General features: G+C 47.6%; 15 non-coding genes across 15 annotated transcripts; all 15 read right to left on the reverse strand.

Moving 5' to 3' along the window:
* Window positions 1-346: 346 nt before the first annotated feature.
* On the reverse strand, window positions 347-537 carry LOC142691786 (U2 spliceosomal RNA). The gene has a single exon (XR_012860306.1). It is a non-coding gene; the product is annotated as a U2 spliceosomal RNA (small nuclear RNA).
* A 1,292-nt stretch (window positions 538-1,829) lies between these two features.
* Window positions 1,830-2,020, reverse strand: LOC142691844 (U2 spliceosomal RNA). Its single transcript, XR_012860358.1, has one exon. It is a non-coding gene; the product is annotated as a U2 spliceosomal RNA (small nuclear RNA).
* A 1,272-nt stretch (window positions 2,021-3,292) lies between these two features.
* Window positions 3,293-3,483, reverse strand: LOC142691809 (U2 spliceosomal RNA). The gene has a single exon (XR_012860327.1). It is a non-coding gene; the product is annotated as a U2 spliceosomal RNA (small nuclear RNA).
* A 1,292-nt stretch (window positions 3,484-4,775) lies between these two features.
* Window positions 4,776-4,966, reverse strand: LOC142691601 (U2 spliceosomal RNA). Its single transcript, XR_012860138.1, has one exon. It is a non-coding gene; the product is annotated as a U2 spliceosomal RNA (small nuclear RNA).
* Window positions 4,967-6,254: 1,288 nt separating this feature from the next.
* Window positions 6,255-6,445, reverse strand: LOC142691613 (U2 spliceosomal RNA). Its single transcript, XR_012860149.1, has one exon. It is a non-coding gene; the product is annotated as a U2 spliceosomal RNA (small nuclear RNA).
* A 1,284-nt stretch (window positions 6,446-7,729) lies between these two features.
* LOC142691625 (U2 spliceosomal RNA) lies at window positions 7,730-7,920 on the reverse strand. Its single transcript, XR_012860160.1, has one exon. It is a non-coding gene; the product is annotated as a U2 spliceosomal RNA (small nuclear RNA).
* Window positions 7,921-9,220: 1,300 nt separating this feature from the next.
* On the reverse strand, window positions 9,221-9,411 carry LOC142691637 (U2 spliceosomal RNA). Its single transcript, XR_012860171.1, has one exon. It is a non-coding gene; the product is annotated as a U2 spliceosomal RNA (small nuclear RNA).
* A 1,276-nt stretch (window positions 9,412-10,687) lies between these two features.
* On the reverse strand, window positions 10,688-10,878 carry LOC142691650 (U2 spliceosomal RNA). Its single transcript, XR_012860182.1, has one exon. It is a non-coding gene; the product is annotated as a U2 spliceosomal RNA (small nuclear RNA).
* A 1,272-nt stretch (window positions 10,879-12,150) lies between these two features.
* LOC142691662 (U2 spliceosomal RNA) lies at window positions 12,151-12,341 on the reverse strand. Its single transcript, XR_012860193.1, has one exon. It is a non-coding gene; the product is annotated as a U2 spliceosomal RNA (small nuclear RNA).
* Window positions 12,342-13,626: 1,285 nt separating this feature from the next.
* LOC142691674 (U2 spliceosomal RNA) lies at window positions 13,627-13,817 on the reverse strand. Its single transcript, XR_012860204.1, has one exon. It is a non-coding gene; the product is annotated as a U2 spliceosomal RNA (small nuclear RNA).
* A 1,295-nt stretch (window positions 13,818-15,112) lies between these two features.
* Window positions 15,113-15,303, reverse strand: LOC142691686 (U2 spliceosomal RNA). Its single transcript, XR_012860215.1, has one exon. It is a non-coding gene; the product is annotated as a U2 spliceosomal RNA (small nuclear RNA).
* Window positions 15,304-16,595: 1,292 nt separating this feature from the next.
* LOC142691698 (U2 spliceosomal RNA) lies at window positions 16,596-16,786 on the reverse strand. The gene has a single exon (XR_012860226.1). It is a non-coding gene; the product is annotated as a U2 spliceosomal RNA (small nuclear RNA).
* Window positions 16,787-18,083: 1,297 nt separating this feature from the next.
* Window positions 18,084-18,274, reverse strand: LOC142691710 (U2 spliceosomal RNA). The gene has a single exon (XR_012860237.1). It is a non-coding gene; the product is annotated as a U2 spliceosomal RNA (small nuclear RNA).
* Window positions 18,275-19,566: 1,292 nt separating this feature from the next.
* Window positions 19,567-19,757, reverse strand: LOC142691723 (U2 spliceosomal RNA). The gene has a single exon (XR_012860249.1). It is a non-coding gene; the product is annotated as a U2 spliceosomal RNA (small nuclear RNA).
* Window positions 19,758-21,041: 1,284 nt separating this feature from the next.
* LOC142691735 (U2 spliceosomal RNA) lies at window positions 21,042-21,232 on the reverse strand. Its single transcript, XR_012860260.1, has one exon. It is a non-coding gene; the product is annotated as a U2 spliceosomal RNA (small nuclear RNA).
* Window positions 21,233-21,317: the final 85 nt, after the last annotated feature.

The raw sequence follows: 21,317 nt of genomic DNA on the forward strand, positions 1-21,317 counted from the left end.
ATCAATCAATCAATCAATCAATCAATCAATCAATCAATCAATCAATCAGTGGCTGGCTCAGGTGCAGCTCTTTAACTTACCTAAAAGGGAGGGCGGAGAGAAGACAAGGAAGGTGAATGAGGTGTTCCAATGTGAAATGCCGGAAACACAGAAACACAGACGACACACAACAAGAGGTGGCAATCTATTCATTAATTGCATTTAATCAATGAGCTCATTATCACTCATGCATTGTCCAACAGGTGTTGAAATAATGGGATTAAAAGGGGAGATCCCTTCAGAAAGACAGAAACAATAGCAAAGACAAAAAACACTTTTGGAATCTGCTTTTAGTCAACACATAAGGAAAGGGTGCACCGGTCCTGGAAATACTGCAATACCAGGTCAATGCGTGGAGTGGACAGAGCAAGCTCTATTTCCATCTCCCTGTTCTAAAAATCCATTTAATATATGGTCCCCAGATAGGGGACGTATCAGATATTAAACTGATAAGAACAGATACTACACTTGATCTTAGCCAAAAGGCCAAGAAGCGATAACCCGAACGGGCCGCGCGTTGCCCGAGCCTGCCCGATACTGCTGTTCAGCCCTTGCAGCGATTCAGCCTACTTCTAGGCAATTCCATGGGGCCCTGCAGGCTCACACACTCACAGCTACACGGGAGGTGAATAAAGGCCGGAGAGGAAGCCAGACAGGATTTGCTTCTTTTGCTTGCACCACAATGCAGTGCTGAAAGAGGAGGAATCTACATAAAAACGCCTTCCTGGCAACGCCCAAATGCCCTGCTGCCATGCAGATAAACACTGGCAGCGGCAGCAAGTGCATGCCCACAGCCACCCCTTGTTCCTTCACACCTTGTATCAGCTGTAATCCAGTCCAGTCCAGTGCTGCCTGCTGAGCAGCACTGACCAACACTGCCTGGGCCCAGGCTTTTATCTCTGAGGCCCCATTATGATGTCAGAAAGCTGGCTCTGGAATCCTGAGGGCTCCACTATGACACGTGCAAAGTTCCGTCTGAACTTTATATAAGACGGTGAGGCTCAGTCAGTCACTCAGTGTTGCCTGAGAGGGCAACACTGCAACAGCCGGCCGCCAGGCTGTCTTTTTTTTGCACAGCTAGTTGCCTCCAGGAGGCCACAAGAGGGAGACAAGGGACTGCAAAATGGAAAATAGGCATCCACCAACTTTACAGACAACTTCTCCTTGCTCCTACAACCTCCATCCTTGCACAGTTTGTTATTCTTCTAGGTAACATAGTAACAAATCCAAATTGCTGCTCTCTTTGTAGGCAAGCAAGGCTTTGTTGCAACTGCAATTCTTACTTCTTCTTGAAATGTAGGGACGACAGTACATTCCATCACATCCATCTAGTGTACACAGGTAGGTCCATTGTGGCGGGCAGGCGAGCGGGCGGGCTGCTTTATTGGCTGTTTGCTGTTCCCCTACTCCACTCCACTATTTGACTGTTGTGCTGCATCAATCAATCAATCAATCAATCAATCAATCAATCAATCAATCAATCAATCAATCAGTGGCTGGCTCAGGTGCAGCTCTTTAACTTACCTAAAAGGGAGGGCGGAGAGAAGACAAGGAAGGTGAATGAGGTGTTCCAATGTGAAATGCCGGAAACACAGAAACACAGACGACACACAACAAGAGGTGGCAATCTATTCATTAATTGCATTTAATCAATGAGCTCATTATCACTCATGCATTGTCCAACAGGTGTTGAAATAATGGGATTAAAAGGGGAGATCCCTTCAGAAAGACAGAAACAATAGCAAAGACAAAAAACACTTTTGGAATCTGCTTTTAGTCAACACATAAGGAAAGGGTGCACCGGTCCTGGAAATACTGCAATACCAGGTCAATGCGTGGAGTGGACAGAGCAAGCTCTATTTCCATCTCCCTGTTCTAAAAATCCATTTAATATATGGTCCCCAGATAGGGGACGTATCAGATATTAAACTGATAAGAACAGATACTACACTTGATCTTAGCCAAAAGGCCGAGAAGCGATAACCCGAACGGGCCGCGCGTTGCCCGAGCCTGCCCGATACTGCTGTTCAGCCCTTGCAGCGATTCAGCCTACTTCTAGGCAATTCCATGGGGCCCTGCAGGCTCACACACTCACAGCTACACGGGAGGTGAATAAAGGCCGGAGAGGAAGCCAGACAGGATTTGCTTCTTTTGCTTGCACCACAATGCAGTGCTGAAAGAGGAGGAATCTACATAAAAACGCCTTCCTGGCAACGCCCAAATGCCCTGCTGCCATGCAGATAAACACTGGCAGCGGCAGCAAGTGCATGCCCACAGCCACCCCTTGTTCCTTCACACCTTGTATCAGCTGTAATCCAGTCCAGTCCAGTGCTGCCTGCTGAGCAGCACTGACCAACACTGCCTGGGCCCAGGCTTTTATCTCTGAGGCCCCATTATGATGTCAGAAAGCTGGCTCTGGAATCCTGAGGGCTCCACTATGACACGTGCAAAGTTCCGTCTGAACTTTATATAAGACGGTGAGGCTCAGTCAGTCACTCAGTGTTGCCTGAGAGGGCAACACTGCAACAGCCGGCCGCCAGGCTGTCTTTTTTTTGCACAGCTAGTTGCCTCCAGGAGTCCACAAGAGGGAGACAAGGGACTGCAAAATGGAAAATAGGCATCCACCAACTTTACAGACAACTTCTCCTTGCTCCTACAACCTCCATCCTTGCACAGTTTGTTATTCTTCTAGGTAACATAGTAACAAATCCAAATTGCTGCTCTCTTTGTAGGCAAGCAAGGCTTTGTTGCAACTGCAATTCTTACTTCTTCTTGAAATGTAGGGACGACAGTACATTCCATCACATCCATCTAGTGTACAGAGGTAGGTCCATTGTGGCGGGCAGGCGAGCGGGCGGGCTGCTTTATTGGCTGTTTGCTGTTCCCCTACTCCACTCCACTATTTGACTGTTGTGCTGCATCAATCAATCAATCAATCAATCAATCAATCAATCAGTGGCTGGCTCAGGTGCAGCTCTTTAACTTACCTAAAAGGGAGGGCGGAGAGAAGACAAGGAAGGTGAATGAGGTGTTCCAATGTGAAATGCCGGAAACACAGAAACACAGACGACACACAACAAGAGGTGGCAATCTATTCATTAATTGCATTTAATCAATGAGCTCATTATCACTCATGCATTGTCCAACAGGTGTTGAAATAATGGGATTAAAAGGGGAGATCCCTTCAGAAAGACAGAAACAATAGCAAAGACAAAAAACACTTTTGGAATCTGCTTTTAGTCAACACATAAGGAAAGGGTGCACCGGTCCTGGAAATACTGCAATACCAGGTCAATGCGTGGAGTGGACAGAGCAAGCTCTATTTCCATCTCCCTGTTCTAAAAATCCATTTAATATATGGTCCCCAGATAGGGGACGTATCAGATATTAAACTGATAAGAACAGATACTACACTTGATCTTAGCCAAAAGACCGAGAAGCGATAACCCGAACGGGCCGCGCGTTGCCCGAGCCTGCCCGATACTGCTGTTCAGCCCTTGCAGCGATTCAGCCTACTTCTAGGCAATTCCATGGGGCCCTGCAGGCTCACACACTCACAGCTACACGGGAGGTGAATAAAGGCCGGAGAGGAAGCCAGACAGGATTTGCTTCTTTTGCTTGCACCACAATGCAGTGCTGAAAGAGGAGGAATCTACATAAAAACGCCTTCCTGGCAACGCCCAAATGCCCTGCTGCCATGCAGATAAACACTGGCAGCGGCAGCAAGTGCATGCCCACAGCCACCCCTTGTTCCTTCACACCTTGTATCAGCTGTAATCCAGTCCAGTCCAGTGCTGCCTGCTGAGCAGCACTGACCAACACTGCCTGGGCCCAGGCTTTTATCTCTGAGGCCCCATTATGATGTCAGAAAGCTGGCTCTGGAATCCTGAGGGCTCCACTATGACACGTGCAAAGTTCCGTCTGAACTTTATATAAGACGGTGAGGCTCAGTCAGTCACTCAGTGTTGCCTGAGAGGGCAACACTGCAACAGCCGGCCGCCAGGCTGTCTTTTTTTTGCACAGCTAGTTGCCTCCAGGAGGCCACAAGAGGGAGACAAGGGACTGCAAAATGGAAAATAGGCATCCACCAACTTTACAGACAACTTCTCCTTGCTCCTACAACCTCCATCCTTGCACAGTTTGTTATTCTTCTAGGTAACATAGTAACAAATCCAAATTGCTGCTCTCTTTGTAGGCAAGCAAGGCTTTGTTGCAACTGCAATTCTTACTTCTTCTTGAAATGTAGGGACGACAGTACATTCCATCACATCCATCTAGTGTACACAGGTAGGTCCATTGTGGCGGGCAGGCGAGCGGGCTGCTTTATTGGCTGTTTGCTGTTCCCCTACTCCACTCCACTATTTGACTGTTGTGCTGCATCAATCAATCAATCAATCAATCAATCAATCAATCAATCAATCAATCAATCAATCAATCAGTGGCTGGCTCAGGTGCAGCTCTTTAACTTACCTAAAAGGGAGGGCGGAGAGAAGACAAGGAAGGTGAATGAGGTGTTCCAATGTGAAATGCCGGAAACACAGAAACACAGACGACACACAACAAGAGGTGGCAATCTATTCATTAATTGCATTTAATCAATGAGCTCATTATCACTCATGCATTGTCCAACAGGTGTTGAAATAATGGGATTAAAAGGGGAGATCCCTTCAGAAAGACAGAAACAATAGCAAAGACAAAAAACACTTTTGGAATCTGCTTTTAGTCAACACATAAGGAAAGGGTGCACCGGTCCTGGAAATACTGCAATACCAGGTCAATGCGTGGAGTGGACAGAGCAAGCTCTATTTCCATCTCCCTGTTCTAAAAATCCATTTAATATATGGTCCCCAGATAGGGGACGTATCAGATATTAAACTGATAAGAACAGATACTACACTTGATCTTAGCCAAAAGGCCGAGAAGCGATAACCCGAACGGGCCGCGCGTTGCCCGAGCCTGCCCGATACTGCTGTTCAGCCCTTGCAGCGATTCAGCCTACTTCTAGGCAATTCCATGGGGCCCTGCAGGCTCACACACTCACAGCTACACGGGAGGTGAATAAAGGCCGGAGAGGAAGCCAGACAGGATTTGCTTCTTTTGCTTGCACCACAATGCAGTGCTGAAAGAGGAGGAATCTACATAAAAACGCCTTCCTGGCAACGCCCAAATGCCCTGCTGCCATGCAGATAAACACTGGCAGCGGCAGCAAGTGCATGCCCACAGCCACCCCTTGTTCCTTCACACCTTGTATCAGCTGTAATCCAGTCCAGTCCAGTGCTGCCTGCTGAGCAGCACTGACCAACACTGCCTGGGCCCAGGCTTTTATCTCTGAGGCCCCATTATGATGTCAGAAAGCTGGCTCTGGAATCCTGAGGGCTCCACTATGACACGTGCAAAGTTCCGTCTGAACTTTATATAAGACGGTGAGGCTTAGTCAGTCACTCAGTGTTGCCTGAGAGGGCAACACTGCAACAGCCGGCCGCCAGGCTGTCTTTTTTTTGCACAGCTAGTTGCCTCCAGGAGGCCACAAGAGGGAGACAAGGGACTGCAAAATGGAAAATAGGCATCCACCAACTTTACAGACAACTTCTCCTTGCTCCTACAACCTCCATCCTTGCACAGTTTGTTATTCTTCTAGGTAACATAGTAACAAATCCAAATTGCTGCTCTCTTTGTAGGCAAGCAAGGCTTTGTTGCAACTGCAATTCTTACTTCTTCTTGAAATGTAGGGACGACAGTACATTCCATCACATCCATCTAGTGTACACAGGTAGGTCCATTGTGGCGGGCAGGCGAGCGGGCGGGCTGCTTTATTGGCTGTTTGCTGTTCCCCTACTCCACTCCACTATTTGACTGTTGTGCTGCATCAATCAATCAATCAATCAATCAATCAATCAATCAATCAATCAATCAATCAGTGGCTGGCTCAGGTGCAGCTCTTTAACTTACCTAAAAGGGAGGGCGGAGAGAAGACAAGGAAGGTGAATGAGGTGTTCCAATGTGAAATGCCGGAAACACAGAAACACAGACGACACACAACAAGAGGTGGCAATCTATTCATTAATTGCATTTAATCAATGAGCTCATTATCACTCATGCATTGTCCAACAGGTGTTGAAATAATGGGATTAAAAGGGGAGATCCCTTCAGAAAGACAGAAACAATAGCAAAGACAAAAAACACTTTTGGAATCTGCTTTTAGTCAACACATAAGGAAAGGGTGCACCGGTCCTGGAAATACTGCAATACCAGGTCAATGCGTGGAGTGGACAGAGCAAGCTCTATTTCCATCTCCCTGTTCTAAAAATCCATTTAATATATGGTCCCCAGATAGGGGACGTATCAGATATTAAACTGATAAGAACAGATACTACACTTGATCTTAGCCAAAAGGCCGAGAAGCGATAACCCGAACGGGCCGCGCGTTGCCCGAGCCTGCCCGATACTGCTGTTCAGCCCTTGCAGCGATTCAGCCTACTTCTAGGCAATTCCATGGGGCCCTGCAGGCTCACACACTCACAGCTACACGGGAGGTGAATAAAGGCCGGAGAGGAAGCCAGACAGGATTTGCTTCTTTTGCTTGCACCACAATGCAGTGCTGAAAGAGGAGGAATCTACATAAAAACGCCTTCCTGGCAACGCCCAAATGCCCTGCTGCCATGCAGATAAACACTGGCAGCGGCAGCAAGTGCATGCCCACAGCCACCCCTTGTTCCTTCACACCTTGTATCAGCTGTAATCCAGTCCAGTCCAGTGCTGCCTGCTGAGCAGCACTGACCAACACTGCCTGGGCCCAGGCTTTTATCTCTGAGGCCCCATTATGATGTCAGAAAGCTGGCTCTGGAATCCTGAGGGCTCCACTATGACACGTGCAAAGTTCCGTCTGAACTTTATATAAGACGGTGAGGCTCAGTCAGTCACTCAGTGTTGCCTGAGAGGGCAACACTGCAACAGCCGGCCGCCAGGCTGTCTTTTTTTTGCACAGCTAGTTGCCTCCAGGAGGCCACAAGAGGGAGACAAGGGACTGCAAAATGGAAAATAGGCATCCACCAACTTTACAGACAACTTCTCCTTGCTCCTACAACCTCCATCCTTGCACAGTTTGTTATTCTTCTAGGTAACATAGTAACAAATCCAAATTGCTGCTCTCTTTGTAGGCAAGCAAGGCTTTGTTGCAACTGCAATTCTTACTTCTTCTTGAAATGTAGGGACGACAGTACATTCCATCACATCCATCTAGTGTACACAGGTAGGTCCATTGTGGCGGGCAGGCGAGCGGGCGGGCTGCTTTATTGGCTGTTTGCTGTTCCCCTACTCCACTCCACTATTTGACTGTTGTGCTGCATCAATCAATCAATCAATCAATCAATCAATCAATCAATCAATCAATCAGTGGCTGGCTCAGGTGCAGCTCTTTAACTTACCTAAAAGGGAGGGCGGAGAGAAGACAAGGAAGGTGAATGAGGTGTTCCAATGTGAAATGCCGGAAACACAGAAACACAGACGACACACAACAAGAGGTGGCAATCTATTCATTAATTGCATTTAATCAATGAGCTCATTATCACTCATGCATTGTCCAACAGGTGTTGAAATAATGGGATTAAAAGGGGAGATCCCTTCAGAAAGACAGAAACAATAGCAAAGACAAAAAACACTTTTGGAATCTGCTTTTAGTCAACACATAAGGAAAGGGTGCACCGGTCCTGGAAATACTGCAATACCAGGTCAATGCGTGGAGTGGACAGAGCAAGCTCTATTTCCATCTCCCTGTTCTAAAAATCCATTTAATATATGGTCCCCAGATAGGGGACGTATCAGATATTAAACTGATAAGAACAGATACTACACTTGATCTTAGCCAAAAGGCCGAGAAGCGATAACCCGAACGGGCCGCGCGTTGCCCGAGCCTGCCCGATACTGCTGTTCAGCCCTTGCAGCGATTCAGCCTACTTCTAGGCAATTCCATGGGGCCCTGCAGGCTCACACACTCACAGCTACACGGGAGGTGAATAAAGGCCGGAGAGGAAGCCAGACAGGATTTGCTTCTTTTGCTTGCACCACAATGCAGTGCTGAAAGAGGAGGAATCTACATAAAAACGCCTTCCTGGCAACGCCCAAATGCCCTGCTGCCATGCAGATAAACACTGGCAGCGGCAGCAAGTGCATGCCCACAGCCACCCCTTGTTCCTTCACACCTTGTATCAGCTGTAATCCAGTCCAGTCCAGTGCTGCCTGCTGAGCAGCACTGACCAACACTGCCTGGGCCCAGGCTTTTATCTCTGAGGCCCCATTATGATGTCAGAAAGCTGGCTCTGGAATCCTGAGGGCTCCACTATGACACGTGCAAAGTTCCGTCTGAACTTTATATAAGACGGTGAGGCTCAGTCAGTCACTCAGTGTTGCCTGAGAGGGCAACACTGCAACAGCCGGCCGCCAGGCTGTCTTTTTTTTGCACAGCTAGTTGCCTCCAGGAGGCCACAAGAGGGAGACAAGGGACTGCAAAATGGAAAATAGGCATCCACCAACTTTACAGACAACTTCTCCTTGCTCCTACAACCTCCATCCTTGCACAGTTTGTTATTCTTCTAGGTAACATAGTAACAAATCCAAATTGCTGCTCTCTTGGTAGGCAAGCAAGGCTTTGTTGCAACTGCAATTCTTACTTCTTCTTGAAATGTAGGGACGACAGTACATTCCATCACATCCATCTAGTGTACACAGGTAGGTCCATTGTGGCGGGCAGGCGAGCGGGCGGGCTGCTTTATTGGCTGTTTGCTGTTCCCCTACTCCACTCCACTATTTGACTGTTGTGCTGCATCAATCAATCAATCAATCAATCAATCAATCAATCAATCAATCAATCAATCAATCAATCAATCAGTGGCTGGCTCAGGTGCAGCTCTTTAACTTACCTAAAAGGGAGGGCGGAGAGAAGACAAGGAAGGTGAATGAGGTGTTCCAATGTGAAATGCCGGAAACACAGAAACACAGACGACACACAACAAGAGGTGGCAATCTATTCATTAATTGCATTTAATCAATGAGCTCATTATCACTCATGCATTGTCCAACAGGTGTTGAAATAATGGGATTAAAAGGGGAGATCCCTTCAGAAAGACAGAAACAATAGCAAAGACAAAAAACACTTTTGGAATCTGCTTTTAGTCAACACATAAGGAAAGGGTGCACCGGTCCTGGAAATACTGCAATACCAGGTCAATGCGTGGAGTGGACAGAGCAAGCTCTATTTCCATCTCCCTGTTCTAAAAATCCATTTAATATATGGTCCCCAGATAGGGGACGTATCAGATATTAAACTGATAAGAACAGATACTACACTTGATCTTAGCCAAAAGGCCGAGAAGCGATAACCCGAACGGGCCGCGCGTTGCCCGAGCCTGCCCGATACTGCTGTTCAGCCCTTGCAGCGATTCAGCCTACTTCTAGGCAATTCCATGGGGCCCTGCAGGCTCACACACTCACAGCTACACGGGAGGTGAATAAAGGCCGGAGAGGAAGCCAGACAGGATTTGCTTCTTTTGCTTGCACCACAATGCAGTGCTGAAAGAGGAGGAATCTACATAAAAATGCCTTCCTGGCAACGCCCAAATGCCCTGCTGCCATGCAGATAAACACTGGCAGCGGCAGCAAGTGCATGCCCACAGCCACCCCTTGTTCCTTCACACCTTGTATCAGCTGTAATCCAGTCCAGTCCAGTGCTGCCTGCTGAGCAGCACTGACCAACACTGCCTGGGCCCAGGCTTTTATCTCTGAGGCCCCATTATGATGTCAGAAAGCTGGCTCTGGAATCCTGAGGGCTCCACTATGACACGTGCAAAGTTCCGTCTGAACTTTATATAAGACGGTGAGGCTCAGTCAGTCACTCAGTGTTGCCTGAGAGGGCAACACTGCAACAGCCGGCCGCCAGGCTGTCTTTTTTTTGCACAGCTAGTTGCCTCCAGGAGGCCACAAGAGGGAGACAAGGGACTGCAAAATGGAAAATAGGCATCCACCAACTTTACAGACAACTTCTCCTTGCTCCTACAACCTCCATCCTTGCACAGTTTGTTATTCTTCTAGGTAACATAGTAACAAATCCAAATTGCTGCTCTCTTTGTAGGCAAGCAAGGCTTTGTTGCAACTGCAATTCTTACTTCTTCTTGAAATGTAGGGACGACAGTACATTCCATCACATCCATCTAGTGTACACAGGTAGGTCCATTGTGGCGGGCAGGCGAGCGGGCGGGCTGCTTTATTGGCTGTTTGCTGTTCCCCTACTCCACTCCACTATTTGACTGTTGTGCTTCATCAATCAATCAATCAATCAATCAATCAATCAATCAATCAGTGGCTGGCTCAGGTGCAGCTCTTTAACTTACCTAAAAGGGAGGGCGGAGAGAAGACAAGGAAGGTGAATGAGGTGTTCCAATGTGAAATGCCGGAAACACAGAAACACAGACGACACACAACAAGAGGTGGCAATCTATTCATTAATTGCATTTAATCAATGAGCTCATTATCACTCATGCATTGTCCAACAGGTGTTGAAATAATGGGATTAAAAGGGGAGATCCCTTCAGAAAGACAGAAACAATAGCAAAGACAAAAAACACTTTTGGAATCTGCTTTTAGTCAACACATAAGGAAAGGGTGCACCGGTCCTGGAAATACTGCAATACCAGGTCAATGCGTGGAGTGGACAGAGCAAGCTCTATTTCCATCTCCCTGTTCTAAAAATCCATTTAATATATGGTCCCCAGATAGGGGACGTATCAGATATTAAACTGATAAGAACAGATACTACACTTGATCTTAGCCAAAAGGCCGAGAAGCGATAACCCGAACGGGCCGCGCGTTGCCCGAGCCTGCCCGATACTGCTGTTCAGCCCTTGCAGCGATTCAGCCTACTTCTAGGCAATTCCATGGGGCCCTGCAGGCTCACACACTCACAGCTACACGGGAGGTGAATAAAGGCCGGAGAGGAAGCCAGACAGGATTTGCTTCTTTTGCTTGCACCACAATGCAGTGCTGAAAGAGGAGGAATCTACATAAAAACGCCTTCCTGGCAACGCCCAAATGCCCTGCTGCCATGCAGATAAACACTGGCAGCGGCAGCAAGTGCATGCCCACAGCCACCCCTTGTTCCTTCACACCTTGTATCAGCTGTAATCCAGTCCAGTCCAGTGCTGCCTGCTGAGCAGCACTGACCAACACTGCCTGGGCCCAGGCTTTTATCTCTGAGGCCCCATTATGATGTCAGAAAGCTGGCTCTGGAATCCTGAGGGCTCCACTATGACACGTGCAAAGTTCCGTCTGAACTTTATATAAGACGGTGAGGCTCAGTCAGTCACTCAGTGTTGCCTGAGAGGGCAACACTGCAACAGCCGGCCGCCAGGCTGTCTTTTTTTTGCACAGCTAGTTGCCTCCAGGAGGCCACAAGAGGGAGACAAGGGACTGCAAAATGGAAAATAGGCATCCACCAACTTTACAGACAACTTCTCCTTGCTCCTACAACCTCCATCCTTGCACAGTTTGTTATTCTTCTAGGTAACATAGTAACAAATCCAAATTGCTGCTCTCTTTGTAGGCAAGCAAGGCTTTGTTGCAACTGCAATTCTTACTTCTTCTTGAAATGTAGGGACGACAGTACATTCCATCACATCCATCTAGTGTACACAGGTAGGTCCATTGTGGCGGGCAGGCGAGCGGGCGGGCTGCTTTATTGGCTGTTTGCTGTTCCCCTACTCCACTCCACTATTTGACTGTTGTGCTGCATCAATCAATCAATCAATCAATCAATCAATCAATCAGTGGCTGGCTCAGGTGCAGCTCTTTAACTTACCTAAAAGGGAGGGCGGAGAGAAGACAAGGAAGGTGAATGAGGTGTTCCAATGTGAAATGCCGGAAACACAGAAACACAGACGACACACAACAAGAGGTGGCAATCTATTCATTAATTGCATTTAATCAATGAGCTCATTATCACTCATGCATTGTCCAACAGGTGTTGAAATAATGGGATTAAAAGGGGAGATCCCTTCAGAAAGACAGAAACAATAGCAAAGACAAAAAACACTTTTGGAATCTGCTTTTAGTCAACACATAAGGAAAGGGTGCACCGGTCCTGGAAATACTGCAATACCAGGTCAATGCGTGGAGTGGACAGAGCAAGCTCTATTTCCATCTCCCTGTTCTAAAAATCCATTTAATATATGGTCCCCAGATAGGGGACGTATCAGATATTAAACTGATAAGAACAGATACTACACTTGATCTTAGCCAAAAGGCCGAGAAGCGATAACCCGAACGGGCCGCGCGTTGCCCGAGCCTGCCCGATACTGCTGTTCAGCCCTTGCAGCGATTCAGCCTACTTCTAGGCAATTCCATGGGGCCCTGCAGGCTCACACACTCACAGCTACACGGGAGGTGAATAAAGGCCGGAGAGGAAGCCAGACAGGATTTGCTTCTTTTGCTTGCACCACAATGCAGTGCTGAAAGAGGAGGAATCTACATAAAAACGCCTTCCTGGCAACGCCCAAATGCCCTGCTGCCATGCAGATAAACACTGGCAGCGGCAGCAAGTGCATGCCCACAGCCACCCCTTGTTCCTTCACACCTTGTATCAGCTGTAATCCAGTCCAGTCCAGTGCTGCCTGCTGAGCAGCACTGACCAACACTGCCTGGGCCCAGGCTTTTATCTCTGAGGCCCCATTATGATGTCAGAAAGCTGGCTCTGGAATCCTGAGGGCTCCACTATGACACGTGCAAAGTTCCGTCTGAACTTTATATAAGACGGTGAGGCTCAGTCAGTCACTCAGTGTTGCCTGAGAGGGCAACACTGCAACAGCCGGCCGCCAGGCTGTCTTTTTTTTGCACAGCTAGTTGCCTCCAGGAGGCCACAAGAGGGAGACAAGGGACTGCAAAATGGAAAATAGGCATCCACCAACTTTACAGACAACTTCTCCTTGCTCCTACAACCTCCATCCTTGCACAGTTTGTTATTCTTCTAGGTAACATAGTAACAAATCCAAATTGCTGCTCTCTTTGTAGGCAAGCAAGGCTTTGTTGCAACTGCAATTCTTACTTCTTCTTGAAATGTAGGGACGACAGTACATTCCATCACATCCATCTAGTGTACACAGGTAGGTCCATTGTGGCGGGCAGGCGAGCGGGCGGGCTGCTTTATTGGCTGTTTGCTGTTCCCCTACTCCACTCCACTATTTGACTGTTGTGCTGCAATCAATCAATCAATCAATCAATCAATCAATCAATCAATCAATCAATCAGTGGCTGGCTCAGGTGCAGCTCTTTAACTTACCTAAAAGGGAGGGCGGAGAGAAGACAAGGAAGGTGAATGAGGTGTTCCAATGTGAAATGCCGGAAACACAGAAACACAGACGACACACAACAAGAGGTGGCAATCTATTCATTAATTGCATTTAATCAATGAGCTCATTATCACTCATGCATTGTCCAACAGGTGTTGAAATAATGGGATTAAAAGGGGAGATCCCTTCAGAAAGACAGAAACAATAGCAAAGACAAAAAACACTTTTGGAATCTGCTTTTAGTCAACACATAAGGAAAGGGTGCACCGGTCCTGGAAATACTGCAATACCAGGTCAATGCGTGGAGTGGACAGAGCAAGCTCTATTTCCATCTCCCTGTTCTAAAAATCCATTTAATATATGGTCCCCAGATAGGGGACGTATCAGATATTAAACTGATAAGAACAGATACTACACTTGATCTTAGCCAAAAGGCCGAGAAGCGATAACCCGAACGGGCCGCGCGTTGCCCGAGCCTGCCCGATACTGCTGTTCAGCCCTTGCAGCGATTCAGCCTACTTCTAGGCAATTCCATGGGGCCCTGCAGGCTCACACACTCACAGCTACACGGGAGGTGAATAAAGGCCGGAGAGGAAGCCAGACAGGATTTGCTTCTTTTGCTTGCACCACAATGCAGTGCTGAAAGAGGAGGAATCTACATAAAAACGCCTTCCTGGCAACGCCCAAATGCCCTGCTGCCATGCAGATAAACACTGGCAGCGGCAGCAAGTGCATGCCCACAGCCACCCCTTGTTCCTTCACACCTTGTATCAGCTGTAATCCAGTCCAGTCCAGTGCTGCCTGCTGAGCAGCACTGACCAACACTGCCTGGGCCCAGGCTTTTATCTCTGAGGCCCCATTATGATGTCAGAAAGCTGGCTCTGGAATCCTGAGGGCTCCACTATGACACGTGCAAAGTTCCGTCTGAACTTTATATAAGACGGTGAGGCTCAGTCAGTCACTCAGTGTTGCCTGAGAGGGCAACACTGCAACAGCCGGCCGCCAGGCTGTCTTTTTTTTGCACAGCTAGTTGCCTCCAGGAGGCCACAAGAGGGAGACAAGGGACTGCAAAATGGAAAATAGGCATCCACCAACTTTACAGACAACTTCTCCTTGCTCCTACAACCTCCATCCTTGCACAGTTTGTTATTCTTCTAGGTAACATAGTAACAAATCCAAATTGCTGCTCTCTTTGTAGGCAAGCAAGGCTTTGTTGCAACTGCAATTCTTACTTCTTCTTGAAATGTAGGGACGACAGTACATTCCATCACATCCATCTAGTGTACACAGGTAGGTCCATTGTGGCGGGCAGGCGAGCGGGCGGGCTGCTTTATTGGCTGTTTGCTGTTCCCCTACTCCACTCCACTATTTGACTGTTGTGCTGCATCATCAATCAATCAATCAATCAATCAATCAATCAATCAATCAATCAATCAATCAATCAGTGGCTGGCTCAGGTGCAGCTCTTTAACTTACCTAAAAGGGAGGGCGGAGAGAAGACAAGGAAGGTGAATGAGGTGTTCCAATGTGAAATGCCGGAAACACAGAAACACAGACGACACACAACAAGAGGTGGCAATCTATTCATTAATTGCATTTAATCAATGAGCTCATTATCACTCATGCATTGTCCAACAGGTGTTGAAATAATGGGATTAAAAGGGGAGATCCCTTCAGAAAGACAGAAACAATAGCAAAGACAAAAAACACTTTTGGAATCTGCTTTTAGTCAACACATAAGGAAAGGGTGCACCGGTCCTGGAAATACTGCAATACCAGGTCAATGCGTGGAGTGGACAGAGCAAGCTCTATTTCCATCTCCCTGTTCTAAAAATCCATTTAATATATGGTCCCCAGATAGGGGACGTATCAGATATTAAACTGATAAGAACAGATACTACACTTGATCTTAGCCAAAAGGCCGAGAAGCGATAACCCGAACGGGCCGCGCGTTGCCCGAGCCTGCCCGATACTGCTGTTCAGCCCTTGCAGCGATTCAGCCTACTTCTAGGCAATTCCATGGGGCCCTGCAGGCTCACACACTCACAGCTACACGGGAGGTGAATAAAGGCCGGAGAGGAAGCCAGACAGGATTTGCTTCTTTTGCTTGCACCACAATGCAGTGCTGAAAGAGGAGGAATCTACATAAAAACGCCTTCCTGGCAACGCCCAAATGCCCTGCTGCCATGCAGATAAACACTGGCAGCGGCAGCAAGTGCATGCCCACAGCCACCCCTTGTTCCTTCACACCTTGTATCAGCTGTAATCCAGTCCAGTCCAGTGCTGCCTGCTGAGCAGCACTGACCAACACTGCCTGGGCCCAGGCTTTTATCTCTGAGGCCCCATTATGATGTCAGAAAGCTGGCTCTGGAATCCTGAGGGCTCCACTATGACACGTGCAAAGTTCCGTCTGAACTTTATATAAGACGGTGAGGCTCAGTCAGTCACTCAGTGTTGCCTGAGAGGGCAACACTGCAACAGCCGGCCGCCAGGCTGTCTTTTTTTTGCACAGCTAGTTGCCTCCAGGAGGCCACAAGAGGGAGACAAGGGACTGCAAAATGGAAAATAGGCATCCACCAACTTTACAGACAACTTCTCCTTGCTCCTACAACCTCCATCCTTGCACAGTTTGTTATTCTTCTAGGTAACATAGTAACAAATCCAAATTGCTGCTCTCTTTGTAGGCAAGCAAGGCTTTGTTGCAACTGCAATTCTTACTTCTTCTTGAAATGTAGGGACGACAGTACATTCCATCACATCCATCTAGTGTACACAGGTAGGTCCATTGTGGCGGGCAGGCGAGCGGGCGGGCTGCTTTATTGGCTGTTTGCTGTTCCCCTACTCCACTCCACTATTTGACTGTTGTGCTGCATCAATCAATCAATCAATCAATCAATCAATCAATCAATCAATCAATCAATCAATCAGTGGCTGGCTCAGGTGCAGCTCTTTAACTTACCTAAAAGGGAGGGCGGAGAGAAGACAAGGAAGGTGAATGAGGTGTTCCAATGTGAAATGCCGGAAACACAGAAACACAGACGACACACAACAAGAGGTGGCAATCTATTCATTAATTGCATTTAATCAATGAGCTCATTATCACTCATGCATTGTCCAACAGGTGTTGAAATAATGGGATTAAAAGGGGAGATCCCTTCAGAAAGACAGAAACAATAGCAAAGACAAAAAACACTTTTGGAATCTGCTTTTAGTCAACACATAAGGAAAGGGTGCACCGGTCCTGGAAATACTGCAATACCAGGTCAATGCGTGGAGTGGACAGAGCAAGCTCTATTTCCATCTCCCTGTTCTAAAAATCCATTTAATATATGGTCCCCAGATAGGGGACGTATCAGATATTAAACTGATAAGAACAGATACTACACTTGATCTTAGCCAAAAGGCCGAGAAGCGATAACCCGAACGGGCCGCGCGTTGCCCGAGCCTGCCCGATACTGCTGTTCAGCCCTTGCAGCGATTCAGCCTACTTCTAGGCAATTCCATGGGGCCCTGCAGGCTCACACACTCACAGCTACACGGGAGGTGAATAAAGGCCGGAGAGGAAGCCAGACAGGATTTGCTTCTTTTGCTTGCACCACAATGCAGTGCTGAAAGAGGAGGAATCTACATAAAAACGCCTTCCTGGCAACGCCCAAATGCCCTGCTGCCATGCAGATAAACACTGGCAGCGGCAGCAAGTGCATGCCCACAGCCACCCCTTGTTCCTTCACACCTTGTATCAGCTGTAATCCAGTCCAGTCCAGTGCTGCCTGCTGAGCAGCACTGACCAACACTGCCTGGGCCCAGGCTTTTATCTCTGAGGCCCCATTATGATGTCAGAAAGCTGGCTCTGGAATCCTGAGGGCTCCACTATGACACGTGCAAAGTTCCGTCTGAACTTTATATAAGACGGTGAGGCTCAGTCAGTCACTCAGTGTTGCCTGAGAGGGCAACACTGCAACAGCCGGCCGCCAGGCTGTCTTTTTTTTGCACAGCTAGTTGCCTCCAGGAGGCCACAAGAGGGAGACAAGGGACTGCAAAATGGAAAATAGGCATCCACCAACTTTACAGACAACTTCTCCTTGCTCCTACAACCTCCATCCTTGCACAGTTTGTTATTCTTCTAGGTAACATAGTAACAAATCCAAATTGCTGCTCTCTTTGTAGGCAAGCAAGGCTTTGTTGCAACTGCAATTCTTACTTCTTCTTGAAATGTAGGGACGACAGTACATTCCATCACATCCATCTAGTGTACACAGGTAGGTCCATTGTGGCGGGCAGGCGAGCGGGCGGGCTGCTTTATTGGCTGTTTGCTGTTCCCCTACTCCACTCCACTATTTGACTGTTGTGCTGCAATCAATCAATCAATCAATCAATCAATCAATCAATCAATCAATCAATCAATCAATCAATCAGTGGCTGGCTCAGGTGCAGCTCTTTAACTTACCTAAAAGGGAGGGCGGAGAGAAGACAAGGAAGGTGAATGAGGTGTTCCAATGTGAAATGCCGGAAACACAGAAACACAGACGACACACAACAAGAGGTGGCAATCTATTCATTAATTGCATTTAATCAATGAGCTCATTATCACTCATGCATTGTCCAACAGGTGTTGAAATAATGGGATTAAAAGGGGAGATCCCTTCAGAAAGACAGAAACAATAGCAAAGACAAAAAACACTTTTGGAATCTGCTTTTAGTCAACACATAAGGAAAGGGTGCACCGGTCCTGGAAATACTGCAATACCAGGTCAATGCGTGGAGTGGACAGAGCAAGCTCTATTTCCATCTCCCTGTTCTAAAAATCCATTTAATATATGGTCCCCAGATAGGGGACGTATCAGATATTAAACTGATAAGAACAGATACTACACTTGATCTTAGCCAAAAGGCCGAGAAGCGATAACCCGAACGGGCCGCGCGTTGCCCGAGCCTGCCCGATACTGCTGTTCAGCCCTTGCAGCGATTCAGCCTACTTCTAGGCAATTCCATGGGGCCCTGCAGGCTCACACACTCACAGCTACACGGGAGGTGAATAAAGGCCGGAGAGGAAGCCAGACAGGATTTGCTTCTTTTGCTTGCACCACAATGCAGTGCTGAAAGAGGAGGAATCTACATAAAAACGCCTTCCTGGCAACGCCCAAATGCCCTGCTGCCATGCAGATAAACACTGGCAGCAGCAGCAAGTGCATGCCCACAGCCACCCCTTGTTCCTTCACACCTTGTATCAGCTGTAATCCAGTCCAGTCCAGTGCTGCCTGCTGAGCAGCACTGACCAACACTGCCTGGGCCCAGGCTTTTATCTCTGAGGCCCCATTATGATGTCAGAAAGCTGGCTCTGGAATCCTGAGGGCTCCACTATGACACGTGCAAAGTTCCGTCTGAACTTTATATAAGACGGTGAGGCTCAGTCAGTCACTCAGTGTTGCCTGAGAGGGCAACACTGCAACAGCCGGCCGCCAGGCTGTCTTTTTTTTGCACAGCTAGTTGCCTCCAGGAGGCCACAAGAGGGAGACAAGGGACTGCAAAATGGAAAATAGGCATCCACCAACTTTACAGACAACTTCTCCTTGCTCCTACAACCTCCATCCTTGCACAGTTTGTTATTCTTCTAGGTAACATAGTAACAAATCCAAATTGCTGCTCTCTTTGTAGGCAAGCAAGGCTTTGTTGCAACTGCAATTCTTACTTCTTCTTGAAATGTAGGGACGACAGTACATTCCATCACATCCATCTAGTGTACACAGGTAGGTCCATTGTGGCGGGCAGGCGAGCGGGCGGGCTGCTTTATTGGCTGTTTGCTGTTCCCCTACTCCACTCCACTATTTGACTGTTGTGCTGCATCAATCAATCAATCAATCAATCAATCAATCAATCAATCAATCAATCAATCAATCAGTGGCTGGCTCAGGTGCAGCTCTTTAACTTACCTAAAAGGGAGGGCGGAGAGAAGACAAGGAAGGTGAATGAGGTGTTCCAATGTGAAATGCCGGAAACACAGAAACACAGACGACACACAACAAGAGGTGGCAATCTATTCATTAATTGCATTTAATCAATGAGCTCATTATCACTCATGCATTGTCCAACAGGTGTTGAAATAATGGGATTAAAAGGGGAGATCCCTTCAGAAAGACAGAAACAATAGCAAAGACAAAAAACACTTTTGGAATCTGCTTTTAGTCAACACATAAGGAAAGGGTGCACCGGTCCTGGAAATACTGCAATACCAGGTCAATGCGTGGAGTGGACAGAGCAAGCTCTATTTCCATCTCCCTGTTCTAAAAATCCATTTAATATATGGTCCCCAGATAGGGGACGTATCAGATATTAAACTGATAAGAACAGATACTACACTTGATCTTAGCCAAAAGGCCGAGAAGCGATAACCCGAACGGGCCGCGCGTTGCCCGAGCCTGCCCGATACTGCTGTTCAGCCCTTGCAGCGATTCAGCCTACTTCTAGGCAATTCCATGGGGCCCTGCAGGCTCACACACTCACAGCTACACGGGAGGTGAATAAAGGCCGGAGAGGAAGCCAGACAGGATTTGCTTCTTTTGCTTGCACCACAATGCAGTGCTGAAAGAGGAGGAATCTACATAAAAACGCCTTCCTGGCAACGCCCAAATGCCCTGCTGCCATGCAGATAAACACTGGCAGCGGCAGCAAGTGCATGCCCACAGCCACCCCTTGTTCCTTCACACCTTGTATCAGCTGTAATCCAGTCCAGTCCAGTGCTGCCTGCTGAGCAGCACTGACCAACACTGCCTGGGCCCAGGCTTTTATCTCTGAGGCCCCATTATGATGTCAGAAAGCTGGCTCTGGAATCCTGAGGGCTCCACTATGACACGTGCAAAGTTCCGTCTGAACTTTATATAAGACGGTGAGGCTCAGTCAGTCACTCAGTGTTGCCTGAGAGGGCAACACTGCAACAGCCGGCCGCCAGGCTGTCTTTTTTTTGCACAGCTAGTTGCCTCCAGGAGGCCACAAGAGGGAGACAAGGGACTGCAAAATGGAAAATAGGCATCCACCAACTTTACAGACAACTTCTCCTTGCTCCTACAACCTCCATCCTTGCACAGTTTGTTATTCTTCTAGGTAACATAGTAACAAATCCAAATTGCTGCTCTCTTTGTAGGCAAGCAAGGCTTTGTTGCAACTGCAATTCTTACTTCTTCTTGAAATGTAGGGACGACAGTACATTCCATCACATCCATCTAGTGTACACAGGTAGGTCCATTGTGGCGGGCAGGCGAGCGGGCGGGCTGCTTTATTGGCTGTTTGCTGTTCCCCTACTCCACTCCACTATTTGACTGTTGTGCTGCATCAATCAATCAATCAATCAATCAATCAATCAATCAATCAATCAATCAGTGGCTGGCTCAGGTGCAGCTCTTTAACTTACCTAAAAGGGAGGGCGGAGAGAAGACAAGGAAGGTGAATGAGGTGTTCCAATGTGAAATGCCGGAAACACAGAAACACAGACGACACACAACAAGAGGTGGCAATCTATTCATTAATTGCATTTAATCAATGAGCTCATTATCACTCATGCATTGTCCAACAGGTGTTGAAATAATGGGATTAAAAGGGGAGATCCCTTCAGAAAGACAGAAACAATAGCAAAGACAAAAAACACTTTTGGAATCTGCTTTTAGTCAACACATAAGGAAAGGGTGCACCGGTCCTGGAAATACTGCAATACCAGGTCAATGCGTGGAGTGGACAGAGCAAGCTCTATTTCCATCTCCCTGTTCTAAAAATCCATTTAATATATGGTCCCCAGATAGGGGACGTATCAGATATTAAACTGATAAGAACAGATACTACACTTGATCTTAGCCAAAAGGCCGAGAAGCGATAACCCGAACGGGCCGCGCGTTGCCCGAGCCTGCCCGATACTGCTGTTCAGCCCTTGCAGCGATTCAGCCTACTTCTAGGCAATTC

The sequence above is a fragment of the Rhinoderma darwinii genome (genome assembly GCF_050947455.1).
Source record: "Rhinoderma darwinii isolate aRhiDar2 chromosome 5 unlocalized genomic scaffold, aRhiDar2.hap1 SUPER_5_unloc_38, whole genome shotgun sequence".
In the NCBI taxonomy this organism is placed as follows: Eukaryota; Metazoa; Chordata; class Amphibia; order Anura; family Rhinodermatidae; genus Rhinoderma; species Rhinoderma darwinii.